The sequence below is a fragment of the Chiloscyllium punctatum genome, chromosome 24, assembly GCF_047496795.1.
Source record: "Chiloscyllium punctatum isolate Juve2018m chromosome 24, sChiPun1.3, whole genome shotgun sequence".
Taxonomy (NCBI): Eukaryota; Metazoa; Chordata; class Chondrichthyes; order Orectolobiformes; family Hemiscylliidae; genus Chiloscyllium; species Chiloscyllium punctatum.
This window is the reverse complement of record NC_092762.1, coordinates 33455217-33472032: the sequence shown is the minus strand read 5'-3', so window position 1 is coordinate 33472032 and position 16816 is coordinate 33455217.

Here is a 16816-nt window from a genome sequence, read left to right as displayed (position 1 = left end):
TCTCTGCCTGCTCTCTCTCTCTTTGCCTGTCTCTCTCTCTCTCTCTCTACCTGTCTCTCTATCTACCTGTCTCTCTCTCTCTAACTCCCTCTGCCTGTCTCTCTCTCTCTACTTGTCTCTTTCTCTGTACCTGTCTCTCTTACTCTACCTGTCTCTCTCTCTACTTGTCTCTCTCTCTCTACTTGTCTCTCTCTCTCTACCTGTCTCTGCCTGTCTCTGTCTCTCTCTACCTGTCTCTCTCTCTCTGTACCTGTCTCTCTTATTCTACCTGTCTCTCTCTCTCACTCTCTCTCTACCTGTCTCTCTCTCTCTACCTGTCTCTCTCTCTCTCTCCTTGTCTCTCTCTCTCTAATTGTCTCTCTCCCTACCTGTCTGTGCCTGTCTCTCTCTCTCTCTCTATCTGTCTCTCTCTCTCTACCCGTCTCTCTCTCTCTCTCTACCTCTCTCTGCCTGTGTCTCTCTCACTCTACCTGTGTCTCTCTCTCTCTCTACCTCTCTCTCTCTCTACTTGTCTCTCTCTACCTCTCTCTCTACCTCTCTCTGCCTGTCTCTCTCTCTCTCTCTACCTGTCTCTTCCTGTCTCTTTCTCTCTCTACCTGTCTCTGTCTCTCTCTCTCTCTGCCTGTCTCGCTCTCTCTCTGCCTGTCTCTCTCTCTCTCTCTCTGCCTGTCTCTCTCTCTCTGCCTGTCTAGCTCTCTCTACCTGTCTCTGCCTGCGCTCTCTCTCTCTCTCTACTGTCTCTCTCTCTCTTTCTCTACCTGTCTCTCTCTCTCTCTACCCCTCTCTCTCTCCTCTCTATCTCTACTTGTCTCTCTCTCTACCTCTCTCTGCCTGTCTCTCTCGCTCTACCTGTCTCTCTCTCCCTACCTCTTCTGCCTGTCTCTCTCTCTCTACCCGTCTCTCTCTCTACCTCTCTCTGCTGTCTCTCTCTCTCTCTCTCTCTACCTCTCTCTCTCTCTCTACTTGTCCCTCTCTCTCTACCTCTCTCTCTCTACCTGTCTCTCTCTCTCTCTCTACCTGTCTCTCTCTCTCTACGTCTCTCTCTCTCTCTCTCTCTCTAACTGTCCTCTCTCTCTCTCTCTACCTGTCTCTCTCTTTCTACGTCTCTCTCTCTCTCTCTCTACCTGTCTCTCTCTCTCTACCTGTCTCTCTCGCTCTCTCTACCTGTCTCTCTCGCTCTCTCTACCTGTCCTCTGCCTGTCTCTCTCACTCTACCTGTCTCTCTCTCTCTACCTGTCTAGCTCTCTCTACCTCTCTCTCTCTCTCTGCCTGTCTCTCTCTCTCTACCTGTCTCCTCTCTCTCTACCTGTCTAGCTCTCCCTCTACCTCTCTCTCTCTCTACCTGTCTCTCTCTCTCTACCTGTCTCTCTCTCTTTATCTCTACCTGTCTCTCTCTCTCTCTCTCTCTCTCTCTACCTGTCTCTCTCTCTCTTTCTCTACCTGTCTCTCTCTCTCTCTACCCCCTCTCTCTCTCTCTATCTCTACTTGTCTCTCTCTCTACCTCTCTCTGCCTGTCTCTCTCTCTCTACCTGTCTCTCTCTCTCCCGACCTCTTTCTGCCTGTCTCTCTCTCTCTACCTGTCCCTCTCTCTCTACCCGTCTCTCTCTCTCTCTACCTGTCTCTCTCTCTACTTGTCTCTCTCTCTACCTGTCTCTCTCTCTCTACCTGTCTCTCTCTCTCTACCTGTCTCTCTCTCGACTTGTCTCTGTCTCTCTACCTGTCTCTCTCTCTCTCTACCTGTCTCTCTCACTCTCTACCTGTCTCTCTTTCACGACTTGTCTCTCTCTCTCGATTGTCTCTCTCTCTCTACCTGTCTCTGCCTGCCTCTCTCTCTCTCTACCTGTCTCTCTCTCTCTCTACCTGTCTCTCTCTCTCTCTCTACCTGTCTCTCTCTCTCGACTTGTCTCTCTCTCTCGATTGTCTCTCTCTCTCTACCTGTCTCTGCCTGTCTCTCTCAATCTGCCTGTCTCTCTCTCTCTCTGCCTGCTATCTCTCTCTTTGCCTGTCTCTCTCTCTCTCTACCTGTCTCTCTATCTACCTGTCTCTCTCTCTCTCTACCTCCCTCTGCCTGTCTCTCTCTCTCTACTTGTCTCTTTCTCTGTACCTGTCTCTCTTACTCTACCTGTCTCTCTCTCTACTTGTCTCTCTCTCTCTACTTGTCTCTCTCTCTCTACCTGTCTCTGCCTGTCTCTGTCTCTCTCTACCTGTCTCTCTCTCTCTGTACCTGTCTCTCTTATTCTACCTGTCTCTCTCTCTCACTCTCTCTCTACCTGTCTCTCTCTCTCTCTACCTGTCTCTCTCTCTCTCTCCTTGTCTCTCTCTCTCTAATTGTCTCTCTCCCTACCTGTCTGTGCCTGTCTCTCTCTCTCTCTATCTGTCTCTCTCTCTCTACCCGTCTCTCTCTCTCTCTCTACCTCTCTCTGCCTGTGTCTCTCTCACTCTACCTGTGTCTCTCTCTCTCTCTACCTCTCTCTCTCTCTACTTGTCTCTTTCTACCTCTCTCTCTACCTCTCTCTGCCTGTCTCTCTCTCTCTCTCTACCTGTCTCTTCCTGTCTCTCTCTCTCTCTACCTGTCTCTGTCTCTCTCTCTCTCTCTCTGCCTGTCTCTCTCTCTCTGCCTGTCTCTCTCTCTCTACCTTTCTTTGCCTGCGCTCTCTCTCTCTCTCTCTCTCTACCTGTCTCTCTCTCTCTTTCTCTACCTGTCTCTCTCTCTCTCTACCCCTCTCTCTCTCTATCTCTACTTGTCTCTCTCTCTACCTCTCTCTGCCTGTCTCTCTCTCTCTACCTGTCTCTCTCTCTCCCTACCTCTTTCTGCCTGTCTCTCTCTCTCTACCTGTCCCTCTCTCTCTACCCGTCTCTCTCTCTCTCTACCTCTCTCTCTCTCTCTACTTGTCTCTCTCTCTACCTGTCTCTCTCTCTCTCTCTACCTGTCTCTCTCTCTCTACCTGTCTCTCTCTCTCGACTTGTCTCTGTCTCTCTACCTGTCTCTCTCTCTCTCTACCTGTCTCTCTTACTCTCTACCTGTCTCTCTTTCACGACTTGTCTCTCTCTCTCGATTGTCTCTCTCTCTCTACCTGTCTCTGCCTGTCTCTCTCTCTCTCTACCTGTCTCTCTCTCTCTCTCTACCTGTCTCTCTCTCTCGACTTGTCTCTCTCTCTCGATTGTCTCTCTCTCTCTACCTGTCTCTGCCTGTCTCTCTCAATCTGCCTGTCTCTCTCTCTCTCTGCCTGCTCTCTCTCTCTTTGCCTGTCTCTCTCTCTCTCTCTACCTGTCTCTCTATCTACCTGTCTCTCTCTCTCTCTACCTCCCTCTGCCTGTCTCTCTCTCTCTACTTGTCTCTTTCTCTGTACCTGTCTCTCTTACTCTACCTGTCTCTCTCTCTACTTGTCTCTCTCTCTCTACTTGTCTCTCTCTCTCTACCTGTCTCTGCCTGTCTCTGTCTCTCTCTACCTGTCTCTCTCTCTCTGTACCTGTCTCTCTTATTCTACCTGTCTCTCTCTCTCACTCTCTCTCTACCTGTCTCTCTCTCTCTCTCCTTGTCTCTCTCTCTCTAATTGTCTCTCTCCCTACCTGTCTGTGCCTGTCTCTCTCTCTCTCTATCTGTCTCTCTCTCTCTACCCGTCTCTCTCTCTCTCTCTACCTCTCTCTGCCTGTGTCTCTCTCACTCTACCTGTGTCTCTCTCTCTCTCTACCTCTCTCTCTCTCTACTTGTCTCTCTCTACCTCTCTCTCTACCTCTCTCTGCCTGTCTCTCTCTCTCTCTCTACCTGTCTCTTCCTGTCTCTCTCTCTCTCTACCTGTCTCTGTCTCTCTCTCTCTCTCTCTGCCTGTCTCGCGCTCTCTCTGCCTGTCTCTCTCTCTCTGCCTGTCTCTCTCTCTCTACCTGTCTCTGCCTGCGCGCTCTCTCTCTCTCTCTCTCTACCTGTCTCTCTCTCTCTTTCTCTACCTGTCTCTCTCTCTCTCTACCCCTCTCTCTCTCTCTATCTCTACTTGTCTCTCTCTCTACCTCTCTCTGCCTGTCTCTCTCTCTCTACCTGTCTCTCTCTCTCCCTACCTCTTTCTGCCTGTCTCTCTCTCTCTACCTGTCCCTCTCTCTCTACCCGTCTCTCTCTCTCTCTCTACCTCTCTCTCTCTCTCTACTTGTCTCTCTCTCTACCTGTCTCTCTCTCTCTCTCTACCTGTCTCTCTCTCTCTACCTGTCTCTCTCTCTCGACTTGTCTCTGTCTCTCTACCTGTCTCTCTCTCTCTCTACCTGTCTCTCTTACTCTCTACCTGTCTCTCTTTCACGACTTGTCTCTCTCTCTCGATTGTCTCTCTCTCTCTACCTGTCTCTGCCTGTCTCTCTCTCTCTCTACCTGTCTCTCTCTCTCTCTCTACCTGTCTCTCTCTCTCGACTTGTCTCTCTCTCTCGATTGTCTCTCTCTCTCTACCTGTCTCTGCCTGTCTCTCTCAATCTGCCTGTCTCTCTCTCTCTCTGCCTGCTCTCTCTCTCTTTGCCTGTCTCTCTCTCTCTCTCTACCTGTCTCTCTATCTACCTGTCTCTCTCTCTCTCTACCTCCCTCTGCCTGTCTCTCTCTCTCTACTTGTCTCTTTCTCTGTACCTGTCTCTCTTACTCTACCTGTCTCTCTCTCTACTTGTCTCTCTCTCTCTACTTGTCTCTCTCTCTCTACCTGTCTCTGCCTGTCTCTGTCTCTCTCTACCTGTCTCTCTCTCTCTGTACCTGTCTCTCTTATTCTACCTGTCTCTCTCTCTCACTCTCTCTCTACCTGTCTCTCTCTCTCTCTCCTTGTCTCTCTCTCTCTAATTGTCTCTCTCCCTACCTGTCTGTGCCTGTCTCTCTCTCTCTCTATCTGTCTCTCTCTCTCTACCCGTCTCTCTCTCTCTCTCTACCTCTCTCTGCCTGTGTCTCTCTCACTCTACCTGTGTCTCTCTCTCTCTCTACCTCTCTCTCTCTCTACTTGTCTCTCTCTACCTCTCTCTCTACCTCTCTCTGCCTGTCTCTCTCTCTCTCTCTACCTGTCTCTTCCTGTCTCTCTCTCTCTCTACCTGTCTCTGTCTCTCTCTCTCTCTCTCTGCCTGTCTCGCGCTCTCTCTGCCTGTCTCTCTCTCTCTGCCTGTCTCTCTCTCTCTACCTGTCTCTGCCTGCGCGCTCTCTCTCTCTCTCTCTCTACCTGTCTCTCTCTCTCTTTCTCTACCTGTCTCTCTCTCTCTCTACCCCTCTCTCTCTCTCTATCTCTACTTGTCTCTCTCTCTACCTCTCTCTGCCTGTCTCTCTCTCTCTACCTGTCTCTCTCTCTCCCTATCTCTTTCTGCCTGTCTCTCTCTCTCTACCTGTCCCTCTCTCTCTACCCGTCTCTCTCTCTCTCTCTACCTCTCTCTCTCTCTCTACTTGTCTCTCTCTCTACCTGTCTCTCTCTCTCTCTCTACCTGTCTCTCTCTCTCTACCTGTCTCTCTCTCTCGACTTGTCTCTGTCTCTCTACCTGTCTCTCTCTCTCTCTACCTGTCTCTCTCACTCTCTACCTGTCTCTCTTTCACGACTTGTCTCTCTCTCTCGATTGTCTCTCTCTTTCTACCTGTCTCTGCCTGTCTCTCTCTCTCTCTACCTGTCTCTCTCTCTCTCTACCTGTCTCTCTCTCTCGACTTGTCTCTCTCTCTCGATTGTCTCTCTCTCTCTACCTGTCTCTGCCTGTCTCTCTCACTCTGCCTGTCTCTCTCTCTCTCTGCCTGCTCTCTCTCTTTGCCTGTCTCTCTCTCTCTCTCTACCTGTCTCTCTATCTACCTCTCTCTCTCTCTCTCTACCTCCCTCTGCCTGTCTCTCTCTCTCTACTTGTCTCTTTCTCTGTACCTGTCTCTCTTACTCTACCTGTCTCTCTCTCTACTTGTCTCTCTCTCTCTACTTGTCTCTCTCTCTCTACCTGTCTCTGCCTGTCTCTGTCTCTCTCTACCTGTCTCTCTCTCTCTGTACCTGTCTCTCTTATTCTACCTGTCTCTCTCTCTCACTCTCTCTCTACCTGTCTCTCTCTCTCTCTACCTGTCTCTCTCTCTCTCTCCTTGTCTCTCTCTCTCTAATTGTCTCTCTCCCTACCTGTCTGTGCCTGTCTCTCTCTCTCTCTATCTGTCTCTCTCTCTCTATCCGTCTCTCTCTCTCTCTCTACCTCTCTCTCTCTCTACTTGTCTCTCTCTACCTCTCTCTCTACCTCTCTCTGCCTGTCTCTCTCTCTCTCTACCTGTCTCTTCCTGTCTCTCTCTCTCTACTAGTCTCTGTCTCTCTCTCTCTCTCTCTCTGCCTGTCTCGCTCTCTCTCTGCCTGTCTCTCTCTCTCTCTCTGCCTGTCTCTCTCTCTCTGCCTGTCTCTCTCTCTCTGCCTGTCTCTGCCTGCGCTCTCTCTCTCTCTCTCTCTCTCTCTCTGCCTGTCTCTCTCTCTCTCTACCTGTCTCGCTCTCTCTCCACCTGTCTCTCTGTCTCTCACTACCTCTCTCTACCTGTCTCTCTCTCTCTACTTGCCTCTCTCTCTCTAGCTGTCTCTGCCTGTCTCTCTCACTCTCTCTACCTGTCTCTCTCTCTCTACCTGTCTCTCTCTCTCTCTACCTGTCTCTCTCCCTCTGCCTGTCTCTCTCTCTCTCTACTTGTCTCTTTCTCTGTACCTGTCTCTCTTACTCTACCTGTCTCTCTCTCTACTTCTCTCTCTCTCTCTACTTGTCTCTCTCTCTCTCTCTACCTGTCTCTGCCTGTCTCTCTCTCTCTCTACCTGTCTCTCTCTACCTGTCTCTCTTATTCTACCTGTCTCTCTCATTCTCTCTCTACCTGTCTCTCTCTCTCTGTCTCTACCTGTTTCTCTCTCTCTCTCGCCTTGTCTCTCTCTATCTACCCGTCTCCCTCTCTCTCTCTACCTCTCTCTGCCTGTCTCTCTCTCTCTACCTGTCTCTCTCTCTGTCTCTACCTGTCTCTCTCTCTCTCTCTACCTCTCTCTGCCTGTCTCTCTCTATCTACCTGTCTCTCTCTCTCTCACTCTACCTGTCTCTCTCTCTCTACCTATCTCTCTCTCTCTGCTTGTCTCTCTCTCTACCTGTCTCTCTCTCTCTCTACCTCTCTCTGCCTGTCTCTCTCTATCTACCTGTCTCTTCCTGTCTCTCTCTCTCTACCTGTCTCTCTCTCTCTCTCTCTCTGCCTGTCTCGCTCTCTCTCAACCTGTCTCTCTCTCTCTCTACCTGCCTCTCTCTCTCTACTTGTCTCTCTCTCTCTACTTGTCTCTCTCTCTCTCTCTACCTCTCTCTCTCTCTCTCTCCCTGTCTCTCTCTCTCTCTCCCTGTCTCTCTCTCTCTCTCCCTGTCTCTCTCTCTACTTCTCTCTCTCTCTCTCTTCCTGTCTCTGCTTGTCTCTCTCTCTCTCTCCCTGTCTCTCTCTGTCTACTTGTCTGTCTCTCTCTATCTGTCTCTGCCTGTCTCTCCCTCTCTCTCTACCTGTCTCTCTCTCTCTCTACCTGTCTCTCTCTCTCTCTGTACCTGTCTCTCTTACTCTACCTGTCTCTCTCTCTCTACTGTCTCTCTCTCTGTACCTGTCTCTCTTACTCTACCTGTCTCTACCTCTCTCTCTCTCTCTCTACCTGTCTCTCTCTCTCTACTGTCTCTCTCTCTGTACCTGTCTCTCTTACTCTACCTGTCTCTCTCTCACTCTCTCTCTCTCCCTGTCTCTCTCTCTACCTGTCTCTGCCTGTCTCTCTCTTTACCTGTCTCTCTCTCTCTCTCTCTACCTGTCTCTCTCTCTCTCTCTACCTGTCTCTGCCTGTCTCTCTCTCTCTCTACCTGTCTCTGCCTGTCTCTCTCTCTCCCTCTACCTGTCTCTCTCTCTCTCTACTTGTCTCTCTCTCTCTCTACTTGTCTCTCTCACTACTTGTCTCTGCCTGTCTCTCTCTCTCTCTCTACCTGTCTCTCTCTCTCTCTACCTGTCTCTCTCTCTACCTGTCTCTCTCTCTGTACCTGTCTCTCTTACTCTACCGGTCTCTCTCTCTCTCTCTCTCTCTTCCTGTCTCTCTCTCTACCTGTCTCTCTCTCTCTCTCTACTTGTATCTCTCTCCCTACTTGTCTCTCTCTCTCTATCTGTCTCTGGCTGTCTTTCTCTCTCTCTACCTGTCTTTCTCTCTCTCTCTTCCTCTCTCTCACTCTCTACCTTTCTCTCTCTCACTCTCTCTACCTGTCTCTCTCTACCTGTCTCTCTCACTCTCTCTACTTGTCTCTCTCTCTCTATTTGTCTCTCTCACTCTATCTGTCTCTGCCTGTCTCTCTCTCTCTCTCTACCTGTCTCTCTCTCTCTACCTGTCTCTCTCTCACTCTCTCTCTACTTGCCTCTCTCTCTACCTGTCTCTACCTGTCTCTCTCTCTCTCTCTACCTGTCTATCTCTCTCTGCCTGTCTCTCTCTCTCTACCTCTCTCTCTCTCTCTCTCTCCCTGTCTCTCTCTCTCTCCCTGTCTCTGTCTCTCTACCTCTCTCTGCCTCTCTCTCACTCTCTACATGCCTCTCTCTCTCTCTCTCTACCTGTCTCTCTCTCTCTCTACCTCTCTCTGCCTGTCTCTCTCTCTCTCTCCCTGTCTCCCTCTGTCTCTACTTGTCTCTCTCTCTCTGCCTGTCTCTCTCTCTCTCTACCTGTCTCTCACTCTCTCTACCTGTCTCTCTCTCTCTACATCTCTCTGCCTGTCTCTCTCTCTCCCTGTCTCTCTCTCTACCTGTCTCTCTCTCTACCTGTCTCTGCCTGTCTCTCTCTCTCTACCTCTCTCTCTCTCTCTCTACCTGTCTCTCTCTTTCTACTTGTCCCTCTCTCTCTACTTGTCTCTCTCTCTACCTGTTTCTGCCTGTCTCTCTCTCTCTCTGCCTGTCTCTCTATCTCTCTACCTGTCTCTCTGTCTCTCTACTTGCCTCTCTCTCTACCTGTCTCTACCTGTCTCTCTCTCTCTCTCTGCCTGTCTCTCTCTCTCTCTCTACCTGTCTATCTCTCTCTGCCTGCCTCTCTCTCTCTACCTCTCTCTCTCTCTCTACCTCTCTCTCTCTCTCTCTCTCCCTGTCTCTCTCTCTCTCCCTGTCTCTGTCTCTCTACCTCTCTCTGCCTCTCTCTCTCTCTCTACATGCCTCTCTCTCTCTCTCTACCTGTCTCTCTCTCTCTCTACCTCTCTCTGCCTGTCTCTCTCTCTCTCCCTGTCTCCCTCTGTCTCTACTTGTCTCTCTCTCTCTGCCTGTCTCTCTCTCTCTCTACCTGTCTCTCTCTCTCTCTACCTGTCTCTCTCTCTCTGCATCTCTCTGCCTGTCTCTCTCTCTACCTGTCTCTCTCTCTACCTGTCTCTCTCTCTACCTGTCTCTGCCTGTCTCTCTCTCTCTACCTCTCTCTCTCTCTCTCTCTACCTGTCTCTCTCTTTCTACATGTCCCTCTCTCTCTACTTGTCTCTCTCTCTACCTGTTTCTGCCTGTCTCTCTCTCTCTCTCTGCCTGTCTCTCTCTCTCTCTACCTGTCTCTCTCTCCCTACCCGTCTCTCTCTCGCTCTACCTCCCTCTGCCTGTCTCTCTCTCTACCTGTCTCTCTCTCTCTGTACCTGTCTCTCTAACTCTACCTATCTCTCTCTCACTCACTCTCTACCTGTCTCTCTCTCTCTACCTGTCTCTCTCTCTCTCTACCTGTATCTCTCTCTGTACCTGTCTCTCTCTCACTCTCTCTCTCTACCTGTCTCTCTCTCTACTTGCCTCTCTCTCTACCTGTCTCTACCTGTCTCTCTCTCTCTACCTGTCTCTCTCTCTCTACCTGTCTCTCTCTCTGTACCTGTCTCTCTTATTCTACCTGTCTCTCTCTCACTCTCTCTCTCTACCTGTCTCTCTCTCTACCTGTCTCTGCCTGTCTCTCTCTCTCTACCTGTCTCTCTCTCTCTCTACCTGTCTCTCTCTCTCTCTACCTGTCTCTCTCTCTCTCTACTTGTCTCTCTCTCTCTCTACTTGTCTCTCTCTCACTACCTGTCTCTGCCTGTCTCTCTCTCTCTCTACCTGTCTCTCTCTCTCTCTACCTGTCTCTCTCTCTACCTGTCTCTCTCTCTCTTTCTCTACCTGTCTCTCTCTCTGTACCTGTCTCTCTTACTCTACCTGTAGCTCTCTCACTCTCTCTACCTGTCTCTCTCTCTACCTGTCTCTCTCTCTCTCTACTTGTCTCTCTCTCTCTACTTGTCTCTCTCTCTCTATCTGTCTCTGGCTGTCTTTCTCTCTCTCTCTACCTCTCTCTCTCTCTCTCTACCTGTCTCTCTCTCTCTGTACCTGTCTCTCTTACTCTACCTGTCTCTCTCTCACTCTCTCTCTACCTGTCTCTCTCTCTCTACTTATCTCTCTCTCTCTACCTGTCTCTCTTATTCTACCTGCCTGACTCTCTCTCTCTCTCTCTCTATACCTGTCTCTCTCTCTCTACTTCTCTCACTCTCTGTCTACCTGTCTCTGCCTGTCTCTCTGTCTCTCTACCTGTCTCTCTCTCTACCTCTCCCTCTCTTTCTCTGTACCTGTCTCTCTCTCTGTACCTGTCTCTCTTACTCTACCTGTCTCTCTCTACCTGTCTCTCTCTCTACCTGTCTCTCTCTCTCTCTTCCTGTCTCTCTTACTCTACCTGTCTCTCTCTCTCTCTACCTGTCTCTCTCTCTACCTGTCTCTCTCTCTGTACCTGTCTCTCTTACTCTCCCTGTCTCTGCCTGTCTCTCTCTCTCTCTACCTGTCTCTCTCTGTACCTGTCTCTCTCTGTACCTGTCTCTCTCTCTGTACTTGTCTCTCTCTCTCTCTACTTGTCTCTCTCTCTCTACTTCTCTCTCTCTCTCTACCTGTCTCTCTCTGTACCTGTCTCTCTTACTCTACCTCTCTCTCTCTCTCTACCTGTCTCGTTCTCTCTCTACCTGTCTCTCTCTCTACCTGTCTCTCTCTGTACCTGTCTCTCTCTCTGTACCTGTCTCTCTCTCTGTACTTGTCTCTCTCTCTCTCTACTTGTCTCTCTCTCTCTACTTCTCTCTCTCTCTCTCTACCTGTCTCTCTCTGTACCTGTCTCTCTTACTCTACCTCTCTCTCTCTCTCTACCTGTCTCGTTCTCTCTCTACCTGTCTCTCTCTCTCTACCTGTCTCTCTCTCTCTCTACCTGTCTCTGCCTGTCTCTCTCTCTCTCTGCCTGTCTCTCTCTCTACCTGTCTCTCTCTCTCTACCTGTCTCTCTCTCTGTAACTGTCTCTCTTACTCTACCTCTCTCTCTCTCTCTCTCTACCTGTCTCTCTCTCTCTCTGTACCTGTCTCTCTCTGTGTACCTGTCTCTCTTACCCTACCTGTCTCTCTCTACCTGTCTCTCTCTCTACCTGTCTCTCTCTCTACCTGTCTCTCTCTCTCTCTTCCTGTCTCTCTTACTCTACCTGTCTCTCTCTCTCTCTACCTTTCTCTCTCTCTACCTGTCTCTCTCTCTGTACCTGTCTCTCTTACTCTCCCTGTCTCTGCCTGTCTCTCTCTCTCTCTACCTGTCTCTCTCTGTACCTGTCTCTCTCTGTACCTGTCTCTCTCTCTGTACTTGTCTCTCTCTCTCTACTTGTCTCTATCTCTCTACTTCTCTCTCTCTCTCTCTACCTGTCTCTCTCTGTACCTGTCTCTCTTACTCTACCTCTCTCTCTCTCTCTACCTGTCTCGTTCTCTCTCTACCTGTCTCTCTCTCTCTACCTGTCTCTCTCTCTCTCTACCTGTCTCTGCCTGTCTCTCTCTCTCTCTGCCTGTCTCTCTCTCTACCTGTCTCTCTCTCTCTACCTGTCTCTCTCTCTGTAACTGTCTCTCTTACTCTACCCCTCTCTCTCTCTCTCTCTACCTGTCTCTCTCTCTCTCTGTACCTGTCTCTCTTACTCTGCCTGTCTCTCTCTCTCTGCCTGTCTCTCTCTCTCTACTTCTCTCTCTCTCTCTACCTGTCTCTGCCTGTCTCTCTTACTCTACCTGTCTCTGCCTGTCTCTGTCTCTCTCTACCTGTCTCTCTCTCTCTCTACCTGTCTCTCTCTCTCTACCTGTCTGTCTCTCTGTACTTGTCTCTCTTACTCTACCTGTCTGTCTCTCTCTCTACCTGTCTCTCTCTCTCTCTACCTGTCTCTCTCTCTCTCTGTACCTGTCTCTCTTACTCTACCTGTCTCTCTCTCACTCTCTCTCTCTCTACCTGTCTCTCTTATTCTACCTGCCTGTCTCTCTCTCTCTATATATATATGTCTCTCTCTCACTACTTGTCTCTCTCTCTCTACCTGTCTCTGCCTGTCTCTCTCTCTCTGTGCCTGTCTCTCTTACTCTACCTGTCTCTGCCTGTCTGTCTCTCTCTACCTGTCTCTATCTCTCTCCTCCTGTCTCTCTCGCTATCTCTCTACCTAGCTCTCTCTACCTGTCCCTGTCTATCTCTCGACCTCTCTCTACCGCTCTCTCTCTACCTGTCTCTCTCTCTCCACCTGTCTCTCTATCTGTCTCTCTCTCTCTACCTCTCTCCATCTCACTCTCTCTCTTTACCTGTCTCTCTCTCTACCTGTCTACCCCTCTCTCTACCTATCTCTCACTATCTACTTGTCTCTCTCTCTACGTCTCTGTCTCTATCTCTCTCTCTCTACCTGTCTCTCTGTCTCTACCCGTCTCTCTCTCTACCCGTCTCTCTCTCTCCACCTGTCTCTCTCTCTCTACCTGTCTCTCCATCTCACTCTCTCTCTCTACCTGTCTACCCCTCTCTCTACCTATCTCTCACTATCTACTTGTCTCTCTCTCTACGTCTCTGTCTCTATATCTCTCTCTCTCTACCTGTCTCTCTCTCTCTCTACCTGTCACTCTCTCACTCTCTCTCTCTACCTGTCTCTCTCGCTACCTCTCCACCTCTCTCTCTCCACTTGTCTCTCTGTCTCTATATCTGTCTCCCTCTACCTGTCTCTCTCTATGTCTCTCTTTCTGTCTCAACCTATCTCTCTCTCTACTTGTCTCTCTCTCTCTACCTCTCTCTCTCTATGTCTCTGTCTCTCTATCTGTCTCTACCTGTCTCTATCTCTCTCTCACTCCACCTGTCTCTCTCTATATGTCTCTCTCTCTACCTGTCTCTCTCTCTCTCTCTACCTGTCTCTCTCTATCTACCTGTCTCTCGCTCACTCTCTCTCTCTACCTGTCTCTCTCTCCACCTGTCTCTCTTGCTACGTCTCTAACTCTCTCTCTTTACCTGTCTCTGTCTATCTCTCTACCTCTCTCTACCTGTCTCTCTCTTTCTCTACCTATCCCTCTCTCTCCACCTGTCTCTCTCTGTCTCTCTATCTGTCTCTCTCTCTCTACCTGTCTCTCTATCTCACTCTCTCTTTACCTGTCTCTCACTCTACCTCTCTACCTCTCACTCTACCTGTCTGTCCCTTTCTCAATAGGTGTCTCTCTTTCTCTCTTCCTGTCTCTCTCTCTCTACCTCTCTCTCTCAACCTCTCTCTCTAGCTGTCTCACTCTCTCGAGCTGTCTCTCTCTCTCTCACTCTCTCTCTGCCTCTCTCTCTCTCTACCAGTCTCTCTCTCTCTCTACCTGTCTCTGTCTCTCTCTGCTTGTCTCTCTCTCTCTCTCTATACTTGTCTCTATCTATGTCTCTTTCTCTCTACCTGTCTCTCTTTCCCAACTTGTCTCTCTCTCTCTACCTGTCTCTCTGTCTACCTGTCTCTCTCTATACCTGTCTCTCTCTCTACCTGTCTCTCGCTCTATCTCTCTATCTCTATGTCTCTCTGTCTCTCTCTAACTGTCTCAACCTGTCTCTCTCTCTCTACCTGTCTCTCTCTCTACCTGTCTCACTCTCTCTACCTGTCTCTGCCTGCGCTCTCTCTCTCTCTCTCTCTGCCTGTCTCTCTCTCTCTCTACCTGTCTCGCTCTCTCTCCACCTGTCTCTCTGTCTCTCACTACCTCTCTCTACCTGTCTCTCTCTCTCTACTTGCCTCTCTCTCTCTAGCTGTCTCTGCCTGTCTCTCTCACTCTCTCTACCTGTCTCTCTCTCTCTACCTGTCTCTCTCTCTCTCTACCTGTCTCTCTCCCTCTGCCTGTCTCTCTCTCTCTCTACTTGTCTCTTTCTCTGTACCTGTCTCTCTTACTCTACCTGTCTCTCTCTCTACTTCTCTCTCTCTCTCTACTTGTCTCTCTCTCTCTCTCCACCTGTCTCTGCCTGTCTCTCTCTCTCTCTACCTGTCTCTCTCTACCTGTCTCTCTTATTCTACCTGTCTCTCTCATTCTCTCTCTACCTGTCTCTCTCTCTCTGTCTCTACCTGTTTCTCTCTCTCTCTCGCCTTGTCTCTCTCTATCTACCCGTCTCCCTCTCTCTCTCTACCTCTCTCTGCCTGTCTCTCTCTCTCTACCTGTCTCTCTCTCTGTCTCTACCTGTCTCTCTCTCTCTCTCTACCTCTCTCTGCCTGTCTCTCTCTCTCTACCTGTCTCTCTCTCTTTCTACCTGTCTCTCTCTCTCTCACTCTACCTGTCTCTCTCTCTCTACCTATCTCTCTCTCTCTGCTTGTCTCTCTCTCTACCTGTCTCTCTCTCTCTCTACCTCTCTCTGCCTGTCTCTCTCTATCTACCTGTCTCTTCCTGTCTCTCTCTCTCTACCTGTCTCTCTCTCTCTCTCTCTGCCTGTCTCGCTCTCTCTCAACCTGTCTCTCTCTCTCTCTCTCTACCTGCCTCTCTCTCTCTACTTGTCTCTCTCTCTCTACTTGTCTCTCTCTCTCTCTCTACCTCTCTCTCTCTCTCTCTCTCTCCCTGTCTCTCTCTCTCTCTCCCTGTCTCTCTCTCTCTCTCCCTGTCTCTCTCTCTACTTCTCTCTCTCTCTCTCTTCCTGTCTCTGCTTGTCTCTCTCTCTCTCTCCCTGTCTCTCTCTGTCTACTTGTCTGTCTCTCTCTATCTGTCTCTGCCTGTCTCTCCCTCTCTCTCTACCTGTCTCTCTCTCTCTCTACCTGTCTCTCTCTCTCTCTGTACCTGTCTCTCTTACTCTACCTGTCTCTCTCTCACTCTCTCTCTACCTGTCTCTCTCTCTCTACTTGCCTCTCTCTCTACCTGTCTCTACCTCTCTCTCTCTCCCTCTACCTGTCTCTCTCTCTCTACTGTCTCTCTCTCTGTACCTGTCTCTCTTACTCTACCTGTCTCTCTCTCACTCTCTCTCTCTCCCTGTCTCTCTCTCTACCTGTCTCTGCCTGTCTCTCTCTCTACCTGTCTCTCTCTCTCTCTCTACCTGTCTCTCTCTCTACCTGTCTCTGCCTGTCTCTCTCTCTCTCTACCTGTCTCTGCCTGTCTCTCTCTCTCCCTCTACCTGTCTCTCTCTCTCTCTCTACTTGTCTCTCTCTCTCTCTACTTGTCTCTCTCACTACTTGTCTCTGCCTGTCTCTCTCTCTCTCCCTACCTGTCTCTCTCTCTCTCTACCTGTCTCTCTCTCTACCTGTCTCTCTCTCTGTACCTGTCTCTCTTACTCTACCGGTCTCTCTCTCTCTCTCTCTCTCTTCCTGTCTCTCTCTCTACCTGTCTCTCTCTCTCTCTCTACTTGTATCTCTCTCCCTACTTGTCTCTCTCTCTCTACCTGTCTCTGGCTGTCTTTCTCTCTCTCTACCTGTCTTTCTCTCTCTCTCTTCCTCTCTCTCACTCTCTACCTTTCTCTCTCTCACTCTCTCTACCTGTCTCTCTCTACCTGTCTCTCTCACTCTCTCTACTTGTCTCTCTCTCTCTATTTGTCTCTCTCTCTCTATCTGTCTCTGCCTGTCTCTCTCTCTCTCTCTCTACCTGTCTCTCTCTCTCTACCTGTCTCTCTCTCACTCTCTCTCTACTTGCCTCTCTCTCTACCTGTCTCTACCTGTCTCTCTCTCTCTCTGCCTGTCTCTCTCTCTCTCTCTACCTCTCTCTCTCTCTCTCTCTCCCTGTCTCTCTCTCTCTCCCTGTCTCTGTCTCTCTACCTCTCTCTGCCTCTCTCTCACTCTCTACATGCCTCTCTCTCTCTCTCTCTACCTGTCTCTCTCTCTCTCTACCTCTCTCTCTCTCTCTCTACCTCTCTCTGCTTGTCTCTCTCTCTCTCCCTGTCTCCCTCTGTCTCTACTTGTCTCTCTCTCTCTGCCTGTCTCTCTCTCTCTCTACCTGTCTCTCACTCTCTCTACCTGTCTCTCTCTCTCTACATCTCTCTGCCTGTCTCTCTCTCTACCTGTCTCTCTCTCTACCTGTCTCTCTCTCTACCTGTCTCTGCCTGTCTCTCTCTCTCTACCTCTCTCTCTCTCTCTCTCTACCTGTCTCTCTCTTTCTACTTGTCCCTCTCTCTCTACTTGTCTCTCTCTCTACCTGTTTCTCTATCTCTCTACCTGTCTCTCTGTCTCTCTACTTGCCTCTCTCTCTACCTGTCTCTACCTGTCTCTCTCTCTCTCTCTGCCTGTCTCTCTCTCTCTCTCTACCTGTCTATCTCTCTCTGCCTGCCTCTCTCTCTCTACCTCTCTCTCTCTCTCTACCTCTCTCTCTCTCTCTCTCCCTGTCTCTCTCTCTCTCCCTGTCTCTGTCTCTCTACCTCTCTCTGCCTCTCTCTCTCTCTCTACATGTCTCTCTCTCTCTCTCTACCTGTCTCTCTCTCTCTCTACCTCTCTCTGCCTGTCTCTCTCTCTCTCCCTGTCTCCCTCTGTCTCTACTTGTCTCTCTCTCTCTGCCTGTCTCTCTCTCTCTCTACCTGTCTCTCTCTCTCTCTACCTGTCTCTCTCTCTCTGCATCTCTCTGCCTGTCTCTCTCTCTACCTGTCTCTCTCTCTACCTGTCTCTCTCTCTACCTGTCTCTGCCTGTCTCTCTCTCTCTA